The sequence below is a fragment of the Dromaius novaehollandiae genome, chromosome 5 (genome assembly GCF_036370855.1).
Source record: "Dromaius novaehollandiae isolate bDroNov1 chromosome 5, bDroNov1.hap1, whole genome shotgun sequence".
Taxonomy (NCBI): Eukaryota; Metazoa; Chordata; class Aves; order Casuariiformes; family Dromaiidae; genus Dromaius; species Dromaius novaehollandiae.
In genome coordinates this window covers 49,691,501-49,708,137 of record NC_088102.1, presented here as the reverse complement: position 1 = coordinate 49,708,137, position 16,637 = coordinate 49,691,501, and the positions used below count along the sequence as shown (strand labels likewise).

At 37.4% G+C, this 16,637-nt stretch overlaps 1 long non-coding RNA gene across 1 annotated transcript in view; it reads right to left on the bottom strand.

Moving 5' to 3' along the window:
• Positions 1-16,637, bottom strand: part of LOC135328497 (uncharacterized) — a 189,249-nt gene that overhangs the window by 149,682 nt on the left and 22,930 nt on the right. The window lies entirely within an intron of this gene.

The window sequence follows — 16,637 nt, the reverse complement described above, 5'->3', positions numbered from 1 at the left end:
TATGATTTGAGAAGTATTATACCCCGTTCTCACCACTGACAGAGAACTGGAGTTCGGAACAGAGCAGGAAAGATGAGCTAGAGAATTATATAGCAGAAAATCCCACGTTACCCCTCCAGAATCAAAGGACAACTCCCTCATCAATCAGAAGAGCCCATCAGTGCAGTGCTTTATGCAGTGATGGAGCTAAACAATGCTGAGAAGATTAGAAGAATATCTTTGATTTTTAGGAAAAGTAGTATTTTTCTAATTCTTATAAAATACCTTATTTCACACACTCCTTCACACACACACATCAGATAATGCCTTCAGGCTGAGATTTGATAATCCTTGTCATCTCAGCCAGCAAAGCAAGAAATGTTGTCTTGAAAGGATTTAACTCTTTCAAAATCTAACTTCATTATTTCACTCTCATCTTCCTGCTTCCTCTCTACCCCCCCAAATCTGCAATGCCCAAGAAAACTTACCCGCATTACCCTTTTGGCTTATTCAGATGAAGACCTATAACGCTTTGCTTGGATGATATCTAGCTAAACATTTTAAGATGATTCTATTATTGTAGGCAAATCATTAAGATTCAGGCTATCAGGGCAACCAGCATTACATCTAGTTTCTATCTATCTTACAAGCATTGTGTTATCCTATACTTCTAACAAATGCTAAATATATACCATATGCTGGAAGTGAAGCTAATCCAGAATGGTAAATTGGCATAAACTATTGCCTGTCAAATAACAGTAAAAAGAGGAGAATAAACTGGGGAGACAAAAAATCTCATTTGTTATAAATACAAATGCAGTGACCTAACTGAGAATTACTGGCTAAAGAAATTCTATTAATTTTCATAGCTTCTGAGTTTTTGTTATTCAAATCTGAAACCCTCACTCCATTATCTCTGTGCTTGCTAGTATCCCAAGGTCTGTGGCTACAAAGTCATGTTGTATCTTTCACTAAACAGTCTGCCCTAAAATAATACTAATTTATAGCTTTGTTTTCTGCTGTGCTCGGTTTTTTTGGAGAGGGGATGTACATAACTCTGCAATTACCCATATATTATATTTTTAAAATAAGCATAGATATGTATGCATCCATTAGGATTTTAGAGAGAATACTTGTGGTTTAAACGTTCAATCTTTTAAGAATTAGTAGCAAAAAGACTTACAAATTTAATGTGTTTAACAGTCCAGCAACAATAGATGCAATTATTTAAATTTAAACCAGTCTCAAAATATTTAAAAAAGAAAACTGCAAAAAAAAGTCCAGGATGTCCAAAAACACCATGCTTTCAGCTTTTTTCAAGTTTTTCAAAATATTGTGGTTAGGTTTGAGATCAGAGGAAAAAGATCATTCACATTCCCTGTGTTGCCAAGACATCTTTTTTTTCTTTTTGATCTTTTTCAAAAAAATTTCTCTCAAATAATGTATGATAGCTATCTGCTTGGGGGGCTAGATCAAGTATCTCCATTTATCAACCTGCAAAAAAGTAACCGGGAAAGCTCTGGCCTTTTAGCCAGGCATGTTTCAGGTCATTTCAGGTCTTCTAGGCACAAAGGCACAGTTTGGTGAAACATGACTGCATGATATGCTATTGAGTTTTTTGTTGCTTTTTCCAGTATTATGTCAGACACCTAGAGAATCATAACTGTATTTTTGCAAGATATTTTGCTCCTCCCTTCATCTTCTTCAGAGTATTGCCCCTACAGTTTCTTCTGGTTCTTGCCTCCTTCCTACCCACCTTCTCTCTCAGACCAAAAGCACGTGTGTGTGGCAGTAGACCCGTAAGGACAGGCAGGAGCAGGCAGGAGGGCTCAGACCTTTGCTTTCCTTTGGCACTCCCTTCAAGAGATGTCCCAAACAGACACCCCCATTCAACCTACTCTTGCTAAATCTTTCCTTGCCTTTAGGCAGGCACTTAGGGCAGGTGCCAACAGTCCTGCAGGTACTGAGTGACAACTCCTGTTCTCTTTGTTTTATTTCCAGATTTCAACAGTATTTTCACTCTTCCCAAAAGCTGTATTTTCATTTATTTTCAGGATCAAATTGACACATAGGTGCACAAGACTTACTACTCTCTTACTCTGAAAAATGCATCCATATTGGCATCTTCTGGATTCTTCAAAAGGCTAGATTTATACAAATATATATAAATACAAGCATCTTTTCAAACATATTCAATCACACACATATACAGTCCGGTGTAAGCAAATGAGTCACAGTCAGCCTTAAATATGTCAATAATTGGCAACAGAATTACTCCAGTTTACCTCATCTGTTAGTTCTGTCCTGGCTAGTTATTATTCCAGGTTTTCAGAAATATTTCTCCTCACAGTCAGCAGAGGGCATTGTTCACTCAGTGTCCAAGCAAGGAAGTTTATACTTGTGGATGAGACTGCTTCCAAGTTTTGTCTCATGCTAGGCACTGATCTTTATTATTGTATTATGACTGTATTTAATAGGGAATACCTATATAGTAGGTTTTCGCTAAAAGTTCTGAAAGGGTTTTTTTTCTATGTTTTTATCACTACTTTCATACCCATTTTACAGACAAGAGACAGCCAGATTAAGCAACTTGTCCAAAATCACACAAGTAGTCAATGACACAATCCTGTTATGAGTCCTTCTTCACAGAACCTCAAAAGATAAGGACTTGACAGTTCCCCTCTTTGACAGACACTCATCATATCTTTATAGGATTACAGAAGAGATTAACAACACACTGCTACATGAACAATGGCTTCCATGAGCATAGATACTTCATCTGACAATGAAAATGTTCCCTTCACAGTGCAAGCAAGAAAAGAAAAGCAGCTTTCTTCCATATACTGAATATGTTTGCCTTGTAAACTCTTATCATTTCCTCACTTATGATATTCACTTTCATTGTACATCAGCAGCAAAACGTGCTATTGGCTCCATGGTAAAACACAGCTGTTCCCATGGACTGTTCCACGGGCCTCTTTCTCCCACTGTTCAACACTTGCACTGCATTAGGTGCTCTTAGTTCTTCCAAAAGCATCATCATCTGCTTTTCATCAGCAGCCCCAAGCCTAAATCACACTTTTACATGCAGCGTCCAATTTCACAGCCTGATCATTTTCAAGCAGGTTTCATTGTTCAGCTGAAACTGCAAACCGGTCTTGTGAAGTGTTGCCCAATAGCAAGGGCCTGAGTTGTCAGCAGTTATATCTAACTACAGCTTCCTCTGTTGAGATGCAAAGCAAAACTGACAGTTTAAGAAACTCTCTCTGTCAGAACTAGAAAAAGTCTATTTCCAAAAAGAACAGAAATCCAGTGTTTCAGACATCTGTCTGTCTTTAAAAGGCGCTTAGTAAGTACACAACCTGTCATTCGTCAGAGATGTTCTGACCAATGAGTACGTCAATGGGATGAAAGACAGTGTTTTCAACCACGTAGCTTAATACAGAGCTGAAGGTTCTGAACAAATGGACTTCTGTGAAACATGGTCAGGCAGAACGCCACTAGTATTCCATGAGACAGTCAGCTTTGTTCCTCACCCTATATTATGCCTAAGAGACAGCTTTAAATGATTTACTATGTATTTAAAAATAGTAAGTTTCCTTTTTCTTCAGTATTAAATGCAAGGAAAAATAACCCTGTAATATATTCTGAAGAGTACCTAATCAGCATAGGAGTCTGCTCCTTTGAAACTGAAGCAAATCCCATGAGCTCCCAGAATGTCAGTAAGTGCAATTTGGGTGGCTGAGTCTCTAGCACGTTTTACGAGAATGTAGCTCCACGATAGCTATCACTTGTGATTGAAGCTAGGGATATCTGGTATCATGAACACATCCTGAAAACTTAACAGAGTTCTTGGCAAGTAAACTTTGATCCTTACAGCAGTGCCTTAAGGTAGAGGTACTAACCACTCTTCAAAATCTTCCTCAAAGCAGAAGTCAAAAAGCCACAGCAAACTCAGAAGAAGGGAAAGCCAGAGCTATGTCTGAATGTATTTATCCATTACCTGTGCTTAGAGTTCAGCAAAATTTCCCAAGTTTCTGAAGTAGATTATGAAGGCAACAGACTTGTTAGTTCCTAGGTGAACCAATCACAGGCTTGATGCCACAAAGCCAAAAATCTTTGAGGCCCCCGTTTTTTTTCTTCCTTTATGTCAGTCCAGTTGGACCTCGCAATATTGAGTGATCTGGACTCCTAAGCTAATTGTTTCAAATTAATGGCTGAAATGGTATTATAAGCACCTTAGCAAAAATGGCTGAAATGGTACCATAAGCACCCTAGCAAAACTGAAGACCCTAACTATAATTTAACACAAAATTAATTTTACTACCAAGGTTTTTGGTCGTATTTCTACAAAGAAGCAGTGCTGACTTTCAGACTAAGGCTTTTTTGGACCAAGTTGATACACATGTAACACACATTGCCTTTTGTGATGATGCTTGTAGAAGAACTGACAACACCTATCTAGTAAATACTCTTCCATTTAGTGGCATGAATGCCAGGAAACAGAGGAGACTAAATGACATTCATTGCTCCTACCTTTCTTTGAAATTAATGGATCGTGGGTGCACAAGCTCCCAGGACTTGCCTCTCTCCCCCATTTCACATCTATTCTTCCAAGTAATACTTCTGCAAGGAGACACCAGGAAACTGAGCTGTGTCAATAAGCAAAGCTGTTCTCCAAACTAGGCTTTCAGGAGCACAGGATCGCAATAGACCTGCTCCTCAGGCAACACATGCTGGCAACTTTGCTATAACAACAGGCATGTTCCACTAATTGCAGAGTTGGATGATGGATGGCTTTATTAAGAAAACTGTAAGAAAAAGGTATAACTGAATGATACAAACAGGTGTGTGTTCAGTCTGCAGTACCAGTTTTAGAGCCTTAGACTACCACCATCACTCAGGTCATCTGCTCAATAGTTGATCTGCACACGTATTTGAGGGTTGCCAAATATAGAGAGGAAAGCTGATCAGTGACGAACGAAGTACGTGGCTAACATGAGGAGAAGCAACTGGTGGTAGTGGCATGTGAAAGAACATTCAGAGTATTCCAAGGCATTACAGGTCTGCACAGAATATTTAACATCACAAAATACAGCTGATTCAGAAGCACCAAACTCTACATGCTAAAAATTGTGCACTGTGTCCTCATACCACCAAAGCTGTCATTCTCATTCTCCAGCAATTCCTGCATATCACTTTTGTCTAGACAATAAATGCTTCAGAATAGACAGTGTCTCCTTTTTATTTTACATGCTTGGTAATGCAATGGATTGCAGTTTTGACAACTGCTAAATGCTATTACAGGTCAAACAATACCAATGGTTATTATTTTTTCTCAAGCAAAGGCTATTCACTTTTCTGTTTTCTTCCTACTTGTGCATATTCAGGTTAAATAGGTTATATATAAAATTAAATTAAAATGAATCACTGGTTCTGCCAAAAATAAAAGGGATGTTAACTTCCTTTAATTGACGTGCTTTGCTATTGTTTTAATGATTATTTGCTTTAAAGTGACTCTGTTGAGAAAAATACATTATAAGGTTTAACACTGATCATTTCAGCAGCTCCAAATCAAGTGGGCTCAGCTTCAATATAGTCCCCCTCCCTCCCCCCCTTTCGTCACAAATTCAGCTCGGGGCTTAAAATTGAGCTCTGTCTTCTTGCCTGTTGAATTACCACCACTGATAGAAAAGCTGCAATTTAGCTGGCTATTTTTCTGATGATGAAGAAATCAAAGTAGGATTGAGATTGCTCTTTCACAGATGTGTTGGGCCTACAGCAATAAAATTTCAACCCTGGGACCAAAGCCACTGGATATCCTTCAACAACATAGAAGTGGAAATTATATGGAATCAGAAAGTCCTCTTTCTTAAATGATATTTTTTTTAACCTTGGCAATTTACATTCCCTGAGCACACTGTTTATACTGAGTCCTATATAAATGATTATGAGGCATATATTAAAAGACTGAAACTTATCACATAGGAAAGATGATTTCTTACCAAACTAAAATTATCATTAGCTGCTGTCTGCTAGAATGCCCATTCTCAGACAGTATGAACTGGAATAGTGAAAATACACCTTAACTGAGCTGGAACAGTTGTGTATGTAACCTAGTATCCCTATCAGATTAGGTAAATTAGATAAGTTAGAAGTTTAAAATACAAATACCTGTCTTTTGAAGCATGTAAATTTGAACCTGAAACAAATAATAAATTGGAAAAAGCATGACACTTGAAATATGGCCAAGAATACTACATCAACATCCATTACAAGAAAAGAAAATAGTTACTAGTGGAAAAGAAAAAGAAAAGCTTAAAATCCAATCAGGGATTTGATTTTCCCTTCCCCAGACATCTCGATCACGCTACAGCATATCCATTTGGTGAGGTACTTAAGACCCAATTTTTTCTCTTTCAGCCAGTTACACTTGCACTGTCAGATAATACTCTTTTGGGGGTGTTTACTTTCATGCTACATCTTGTCATTAATTTACTTTTTATTTTGTTATTGCTGTGCTTGCCTTATGGATTAAATCAGCATTGTCATATACATGTTACGGAAATTAGGCTTGTCAGCCACCATAACAGGGCCCGACCCTAGGTTCCCGCAGAAAAGTTCAGAACCAAATCAAAACAAATTAAATAATTAAATTTTAGTTACACGCGTGCAGTAATTACGGCTGGAGCTGGGTGCCTCCTAAGAGGGACCCCAACAAAAAAAAATCCTGGGCAATTATAGTTTTTTCAACTTAAGTTACCCACCCCTCACGCGGTAGTTAGACCAATAGTAATTTTTACGTCTGGGGTCTCCTGCTCCTCATTGGATCTCATCGTTGTTCCTAGGTAAGCTGTTTTTCTCCTTATCTTTATTTTTTGCGGTCTCTGCTGACGGTTGTACCTTTGTTTTTGTTGGGTCTTACTGTTTTCTCTCAAGGTCCTGAGGAGGAAGAGGAGGTGATTCTAAATCATAACAATTAATACTGCCCCAGCAGTGAGCTAAGGCTTTGCCCCGCAAGGTCCTAATGCCCTGCACTGGTCTTATTTCAAAGCCTTGACATCCTCCCTTTCGGAGTGTGAGACACAGGAATGCAGACTGCTTGTAACTTCCTTATCTTCCCAACTGGAACCAGCTCTGAGGCCCTTTTCTTACTGGACTAAGTAAAAGTTCATTATTTTATCTAACTGTGGCCTAAGGCTTCAGCAAATTTAGCTACTCATGCTAAGCAAGTTTTATAGAAGTTGTGCTAAGCAGCTACCTCTAGACAGTTTCAGTTTGCTATTCCTTAACATACAAATATTCCAAAAATCCATTCACATATGTAGTCATGAAGTGAACACCTTTTACAGACATTCTCTTGCCTCATGGACAGTTGAAACTTTAGAAACTTTATTAAAAACAATTCTGCAAATAAGTTTTTTATTTTCATGCAAGGCTTAAGAGTTATCTTTTTCCCCCAGTTTCTTCTAAGCCCCAGGTATGAAATAATTATGATCTCCAAAGCAGCTAATTGAGCTGTCCACAAACAAAGGATTATGTTTTCCAGTGGAGAATAAGCAGCAGGAGCAGATGAACAACTTCCTTTCATGCAATTATCACTAATAATGAATAGTTAGGCAGAAGTACTAGATGATTCAGAAGTTTTAAATTACAATTATGTTACTAAGAAGACTGATTTTGTGTCTGTAGTTACCAAAGTCATTAATACTTGAAAGCTCAAGAACAATGTGAAATTAGTTTTTTCTTCTGCTTCCTAGTAGACAAATGTCCACATTTTAAAAATGAGCAAACACCAGGAGCAAAATGTAGAATTTGCTCTTTTCAGCATCCTAGTAACCTTGGCATGGCCCATACATGCTAAAAATAGTATCTTCAGGTAAGAAGCGGTCCCAAGCACAAGTTCATCTTGGTCTACTTGATGCATTCTTATTTTTAAAAAGAAACATATCTTAACGTATCAGAAAGAAAAAAATGACTAGTGAAAAGATACAAAATAAAAGCTAAGTTTTTCATTGCCCAAGCAGAATTGTTTTTCAAAATAGACATTAAAAATGGTAGCATCTTCCCTTGCAAAAGTAAGTATTGCCTTATTAAAAAAAATTTCAAAAACTCCTGGGTGATTTATAAAACAAAACAAACTCAAAGATAAAATTTACATATTCATGCAAGATTTGGTCTTATAAGTACAACACACAAACATTTAAGGATAAAAGTTACAGACAAGACAGACACTAACAACTGAACCGAAGTTAGGAGATCCAGTTTCCAACTCTCTTTTGCCTCTGACTTGACTCAAAAGTTAACTTTCTTGTGCTGAAGTTTGCCTAAGAACGCTGTGGAGATGGCATCTCCTCCAACAGACATGTAATGAAACTTAGCCCATGCATTAAGCCCTTGAGATTCTGTATTTAGAAGTGCTGGAGAAGTGCAGGGCATAATTATGTATCATTTATGTAACTAAACTGAAGAGGCCTGTAGCGTTAATGCTAATAAAATGGGAGTGGACAAAGATATTTTATCAAGTAATCCAACAATCTAGCCAGTTTTGCAGGCCACTTGCCAAATAGATTCATATAAAGATGTTTTAAGTTAGATTACTGTATTCATTATGTTCTACAAATCTGGACAATGTGTGTTTAACATCTCAAGGCTGTTCAGCAACTTCTGTCTCCCCTGAAGTTTTGTAATTTGCACACTGATTCTCTCAACTTTGTTGTTTTTATATAGTAAACATTAGGAAACATAAATATAACAAAGAGTTCTCAAAGTGAAATTTCAACTCCCCAGTGAGCTATCCCAAGGATAGATCTTACACAGATCCCCACAGACGTCAGAGAGAACCGACCAAGGCAGAAAAGCAGCAGATCTGAGTCAAATCACGTTTAGTTATCAATTAATACAGATTTCCTGGTCAGCGTAATTTTGTTTCTCTAATTGCAGAGATTTTAAAAGGATCTCTAAGGGAATGAGGTTCCCAACTCCCATTAGAAATCAGCAACAGCAGAAAGCAGAAATACTATTAGCAAGGAGGCTTAAAAAAAAAACCAACCAACCAAAAACAACTACAACCTCACTACATAACTCAGTTAAGCTTCAAGGACCACATTCTAACATAAATTAGTCTCATCACGCTGCACTGCTGAAGTCAACTGCAACCAGTGCAAGTTGCATCTTCTTATGCTGAAGAAGAATGTGGCCTGTGAGATTATCATTCAGAAACGCCTCAAAACTTGTCTTAATCGCTCCTTAATTTCGGCTGCTTTTAACTTGGTTGTTATCCCCTTCACTGTATTTGCCCTGGGGAGAAAAGAGGAGGTGGGAGTGGAGAATGGCTGGCAAATCCATGCACATTCATCAAGCTGATGAATATGTAATATAGTTTGTAATAATACCTAAGTAATTCTTCCATTATGAACTCAATCCAATTCTACTATTTGATTCCAGAAATGGATTTTCAACACAGGCCTGTTTGACTAATCGGATCACCATTTCCTATTCTTTTCTGTTTAAATGTTGAATGAGATAGTTGTGTTTGGGAAGGCAGTAATTTCATTAAACCAACAGAGGGAACTGCCATTCCAGCAAAATGACAAGAGCCAAATTGGCCAGGGGAAAGTACTCCTTCCTAGACTGAAGAGCATCACAAGAGAAATTCAAGCAAAATGTCACCTCTCAAACACAATGACGACAGGATTACAAAAATCTAATTAGCTGTTTCATTAGCCGAATCCTATCTGTGGCAACAGCAAACAATGGGCATTCGGAAGCCGTCCATTGATTTTTAATACAGGCGCTGTCATGGAGATACTGAGACTAACACATTCTCTGCATTGACTCTGATTGCAGAGTGACTTCAAGGAAGCATTTTGCCTGGTTTGTAAGCAACGACCAGGATTTAAAGGTGCAATGTATCTCTAGAATCGCACACCAGATATATCCTGCTGAAACAGTCTTTGTTTCCCTCTCCTCTACATCAGCTAATTGACTGCACTTCTTTCACAGTCTTTTTGCACAGATGCAACTTAAACTTCAGTGCTAAATACAGATATTCAGAACAAGTCTAATTAAGATTAATTGAATTGTTGAAGGTTAATTAAGACAGCACCCACAGGAGAGTATTCACTTTCAAAAAGGGTAGAAGTCATCTCCTTCCTTCCCCTTACAAAACAGTTTCATTAATTTCTTTTCTATCATAACAATTTCCATCAAACCATAATCAAAATATTATTGCTGGAAATAAGCATGGACATTTCAGACTAAAATAGCAGAGATATTTCACACGAATGTATACAGGCCTCTCCCCACCTTGGAATGTGGCTGTTTGCCTCCTTTATTTAAGGCTCCTGAATACTGTACTCAAGAACCTGTGCCATCTGGAGTGATTTGTGGTTAGATTTTCAGATTGACAGTAGAGGCTTAAGCCTTTCAGGGCAACATTTGTTGCTTTTGCAGATGTTCTTTTCTGTTCAAAGCATTTTCTTTTCTGTTCAAAGCATTTAATGGTGTCAATACCACTGGTAAAAGACAGTTCCTGGGTTCCAACTTGAGACACTGTTGTTCTGCTCACACTACTCATAATGGTAACAGGCAGACTGACAAAAAGCAAAACCAAACCAGGTTTCAAAGGGAAGGGAAAAACATTTATCATCTTTACATCTACAATACAGAAAACTGAAGACCAGGTGCATATACTACTAAGACCTTATGCACTCATACTTCTGTATTTGAGTAAGAACTGAGAACTTAAAAGCATAATAAAATATCACATGATCAAATATTTTCTAAGCTGAATGTTTCTCAACATCGTTTATTTGACAGTGGGAGCCAGCACAATATAATTTATCTCTTCTGCTTCTAGTTAACCCAACGAGACAATATTCAAGGGTTGGGTTGTTGCCATTTTGTTTTGTTTTAAAAGAGGTTAAGGGAAACTCAGGTATGGAGAACTGACCTGGACTGGCCCAAGGTGCAGGGGTAGTAATGCTACTAATGACTTTTAAATAAACCAAGACAGAAAAAGCTGCTGATGATCAAAAAGGAGAATTGTAAAAGGAAAGCTAAATGCCTGCTCTTGCACCAGTAGCAGTATTTCACCAAAAACAGCAAGATAGAAAAAGATCATAGAAAAAGCCTTTTGCTGTCATTGTTATTCTTTCCTCCTTGAAGAGATGAGCTCTAGAGATTCAATGCAATCACAGTCATTCTCTGCCATACATGACATTTCTGTGGTACTGCTAAGTTTCCTTCAATAATTGTGATCTGGTTGGAGTTTCCATATAGGTACTCACCAGGATTTTTTTTCTTTGCAACAAAAACATACACATACCAAAATTCTGTATCTGAAATTCAGTGTCATTTCAAACCAGATCTGGCATTTACTATTTAGACTCCTCTTTAACTTTAACCTTACCACTAGAGACCCATAATGAGATATAAACAGACTACAGCTGATAAAGGAATAGCCATCATTTTTTATTACAATTTAAAGGTTATAGTCAAACCTTGAAAAAAATCTCAGTCCCACTCAGTCTTGAAAAAAGTCTCAAAAGCTTGTACAAAATCTCAGTCGTTCATTAGGTGAAAAGACAACTGCCTTTCCCTTATAGAAAAGAAAAGAAATTCGGGAAATTAATGTTACTAGAACATACAAGCACCACCTGCGCTCAGCCTTCCCAGAAGACTAGCTAGGGCTACCACCATGTGACTGAGGAGTGAAGGATCCCAGCTGCGGCTTGTTGTCCCACCATAAGTGTGAAGACACAGAAAGCATAGGGGCAAAGTTATGTTTCTCACCAATACACAGACCAACAGATTACTAAACTCAGCTTTCACTACAACTAACAGGAAGGCTTCAAAACAGATTTGGTCCCCATACTGGGAACTAATCTGATTCCTAGATGAAGTTCTAGGAACTTCTTGGAAATCAACATTTTCAGTGAAGAGACATTATAGCAACAGCCCTGCAGTAACAAAAAGCAGTATTTTAGAAATGATGTGGGTGTCTACACTTTTATATGTAACTTCAGGATAAAATTACCTTCCTCAAAAGTACAGAGAACTTGGTATTCAAAAATAAATTCAGTCTTCCTTATAGAACATACAACAAATCAGTAGCTGAAGGAAGAAAAAAAATATAGCATTCTACTTTGGGTGAAAACACAAGTTTGCTATCATAACCAGAATCCATATTTTTCTTATCAATATTCGGAGGCATTTAAGGCAAAAACAAAACTGATCATGGGAAAGAGAAGAAGGACATTTAGCTAATATCTTAGCAAAGACTTCTCAAAGGGATCAGGTTATAAGAAAAGAAAAAAACAACAAAAAAGACTTTTAACTTAATCTCTGGCATCAAATTAAGGAAACATCTCAGGAAAGTAGCTTACTACTTGATAGACTTAAGTGTGCTGCTAGCTCGCATCTCCTACATGAAGGAGAAAATTTAATTTGTCCTAAAAAGGAAGATGTTGTACCTATGTTGTACCCCAGGTTTGGCAATCTACAAAAACCTTCCTTGGCACATGACACCTGTTCCTTGATCTCTAGCTTAAGATATAAAATTGCATTCTGTGAAGTTTTAAGGTAACTTAAGGTAACTAAGGAGAGGATTAAAACATATCAGCAAGAAATCAGAATCATAGACAGAAACTAACAGCCCTAATTCTAGCATCATCATCCCTATTTCCTGGAAGACTTTCTTCTACTTTAGTTCCCAATGAACTGAGTACTTAGAAAAGCAGTGTTTTATACTTCACAGGAGGTCCCACCACGGCTCAGTTTAAAGGGGTAGTCAGTCCTGCCTCCCCAAATAATATAAACTGGATGGTCTAGAAAGAAGCAGTGAAAGACCAGAATAACTGAATGGAGGTGAATTACACAGTATGTGTATGTTTGCGAAGTGACAATAATGCTCTTTATGGAGAACTCAAAGGTGTCTAAAGAAAAAGTTTATCTGTCTACGTGGAAAAGACTGTTTAGATTAATGCTAACCTCTGGTATGAAAAAGAACTGCAACTGAAAAATTTTAGAGAGGACACGATATTCTAGATAGTGCTACTGCACAAGTTAAAGCCCAAGAGAGGTGGAAGTCCAAGAGAGGTGGAGCCGGGGTATGTAAAGATATTGACGGCAGCCAGGAAGGCTTGGGGAAAGTAAATTAAAGAGCAATTACAATAATACAGTGTATTTCATGGAAACAAAACTGTCTCGCCTGGCTGTTCTGATGAACTGTCACTGTGATGCTTATGCTGTGTTTGAGCCTACATTTTTTATGAGCTCTGTACAGATACAGCAAGCATTAGAAAGAAAATAGTACCTCACAATCACACAATTTTTCAGCTGTTTTGTTGTTATTAGGGCTTCTTATGCATGGCAGTAACTCTTTGTACTCTGAATGTGATTTTGGATTCTGGAATCCATTTTCCTACTTTAAGAAATGTAATCTACAAAACAGTTTTAGACAACTACTCTCTGTCATTAGAGATCTTCAACTGTCTTTGATCTGCAGTTGCTCTTTTTTTCTCTGTCTGAGTGGGAGCTTTGGTTTTGATTACAATGAGAATCTGTACGATCTGAGATTCAAATATATATTGTCTTAAAAATTTTCTGTATGTAGCACTTGTAATTCATGTAGGGACATCAAAATCTAACCAAATTGTTTATTAATGCCTTTAATATCATTCCCTCAAAATGATTTTGAAAATGAAATTTAGCTATTAATTTTGTAGGTACTCTCTTAGACAGAATAGAATCCAGCTTATTAACTTCCCTGGCTCTGCAATGCAAACAGAAGTGAAAACTTCATTTTGGGAAGAAAAACAAACTGATAAAGCTTACAGACAGACCTTTCTTTGTCATTGCAAATGCACTCTAATACAAACTCCGAATCTACTTCATCCTCAAGACTCACATACCCACCTTTAAATATTTTGCTCATCCATATTTTCTTAGTTCTCAAGTGTGAGCACAAATGAGAACCATACCGCACACTTGCATACTTAAACTGGCAGCTAGCCGATTTCCATGAATATGACATCCACCATCTTAAGGTATCTGCTTTTTATGCAGTTCATTTCTTATGGCACCTTGGAGGATTCACCCAATTTATGGGCTCTGAAAATGAGGCAATAATCTTCTCATATTAGATCAAAAAACTGTACTGTAGCACTTCACAATGCATAAGCCTTAGGCACAGTGCCTAATGGAAACTAGTGCAAGAAAGACATGTAAACCTAGATCCAGTAGTGACCTGCGCACTTAGGAGTGAAATTCTATGCTTGATTTTCAGCTGTTTGGCTCCCAAAAAAGAAGTCTACACACCAAGGCTCTTTCTAATGCATCAAGCAGAGTTATACATCTCAGAATGGTGATTCAAAATAGACAACATATTAGGCAGCAAACTTTCCCAGGGCTAAAAGATGGACTACACTACCTTCAGGAGCATGTTTTAAAGCTTACCCTTCTACATAGCACAATATTCACACAGCCAAACAGACAGCAAACAAAGAATGAGTGCTCAGGGCACTGACACGGCATCCTTGATTTTGGCTGTTTATTGCGGTGCTAGCTTTGTCTTTTATGTGCAGTAATCACCGTCTGAAATACAGACTGGGAACAAGAACCAGAATTGGGCCGGATCCCTGAAAGCAGTTTAGTTGTGTTTGTGAGCTTTCCCTGAACTATGATGCACCACCTTTCTGTTCATCATCACAGCTTACTAAACACCAGTGCAGTGCCATAGAAATACAGTCCAAGTGAGCTAGAGGTGGATTACCCAGTCTTTTGACCAGGGGTCTCCTTACAGATGGAACTGAGGCATACCTTTAGTATCCTTTGCTGTGAAAGTCTCCTCTGCTTATGAAAAATTTAAAGAAAATTAAAATAAAATTAAAAACAATGCGTTATTTGGAGCAGACACAAGAACACAGGTCTCAATAACTGACAAGGACTCACAACTGACTGTTATGTTATTTAATAGATTATATATTCATCCTTCTCTCTGTGCCCAGAGAAAATGGAAGTTAGCCTGATTTGTGTAACGTCCCTTATACTAAAACCAGTCACAGAGACAGGGGACAAACCCGTCACAGAAACAAGATACAAATTAAAGGTCCCAACCAAAAGTCTTATTTGAAATATTGCTCCCTATTCTATTTTTCTTCATGTAAATACTCAAATCATACTGTCTTCATTTGGACTGATTTACACTAAGTCAAAATGCCCCAAAGAGTTCCTGTTGTTTATGGCATTATTAACTTTATTGCCTGGGATATTTCTGAACAATAACAGTTTTGTTATCTTATGATTTGAAATAGCCAGCATACTGACTAAAGAATTCCCAAGGACACAGTATGCCTGTCAACTCTATATCCCCACAGAAAAGTCTAGTAAGTAACCTTTACGTGCATTCCCAGAATGCATACCATGCTCCACAGAACAATGAAGAATTCATTATACAGGAAAGATGACCCTGTTCTACTGTAGGCAATGTCTGCTGCACTCATATAAATAAATAAATAAATAAATAAATAAATTACCTGCTAAGGTGTTCCATTTGTATATCCTTTGCAAAACAGCATTACAGGCACACAATATATACAACAGATCTCACAGTAAAGTATTCTGACTTATTTGGGGTAAACTTCAATGCCAGCATGGGATTTTAGTAAACTAAGTAAACTTTGTAAACTAAGGAACCTGGATCAGAGAACTGAACATCATCATCTCTCAATTATATCCACCTTTCAGCATTTTTATCTGCCTCTTACTAATTCTAATTTTTCAAGTATTCCCTACTAGGACTCTTCAGGTAACCATGACAAATGCACATTCTATCCTGGTATACAACTTTTGAGTATTTCCATCCCAGCATTTTATCCACTCTGCAATCAGTTTCAAGTGAGTGAGTGAGACAGAGAGAGAGAGGTTAAAGAAAATAACTGTAAAATGGAATATTGATCTATCAAGGGAAGAAAAAAAAAGAAAAAACAATTACTCCTTCAAATTCACAGTCATCAAACCAATCTGGAAAGTCCCAAAGCATTTACAGAGAGAAGCAAAATAATTAATTCAAGTTCAGGTACTCAGAAGCACATACAAATGATCCAGCTAATAATCTGATTCCCCTTCTGCCTGTAAGAGCACTTCCCTGGCCATGTACCCAACTAAAATGTTCAAGAAATTCAGCCAGAGGAAATGGAGTCATAGTTGTGATTTTAGCATTCTCATCATCAATCTTGTTAACTGCAGACTTGAGGTCAGAAAGTATTTTTCCCTTTGTTAAAAAGAAAAGTAACAAAAAATCTCAAAGGAATCTAATACACTCTACAAAAAAGTTATCAGAGAAGTAGAGCCATCAGTCAGGATATTTGAAATGAAGATTGCAGTGGAATTAGTAATCCCTACAAATGTTTCAATTCATAATCAAATTAGCAGCTCAAGGTTTAGGGACTGAATTCAAATAGATACACTCAGTCTGTGCAGGCTCCATAATTTTTCATTCCTTCCTTTTATTTAGGAGATAATAATTAAATGTGATTTGAAATTGAATGCAATAAAGTACAGCTTAGAAGTATTTCAGGATTCTTAACAAAAATAATTAGATCCTCTGATATTATTTGAAACCACACTGCTATAAGCCTTTATTAAACTTTCAA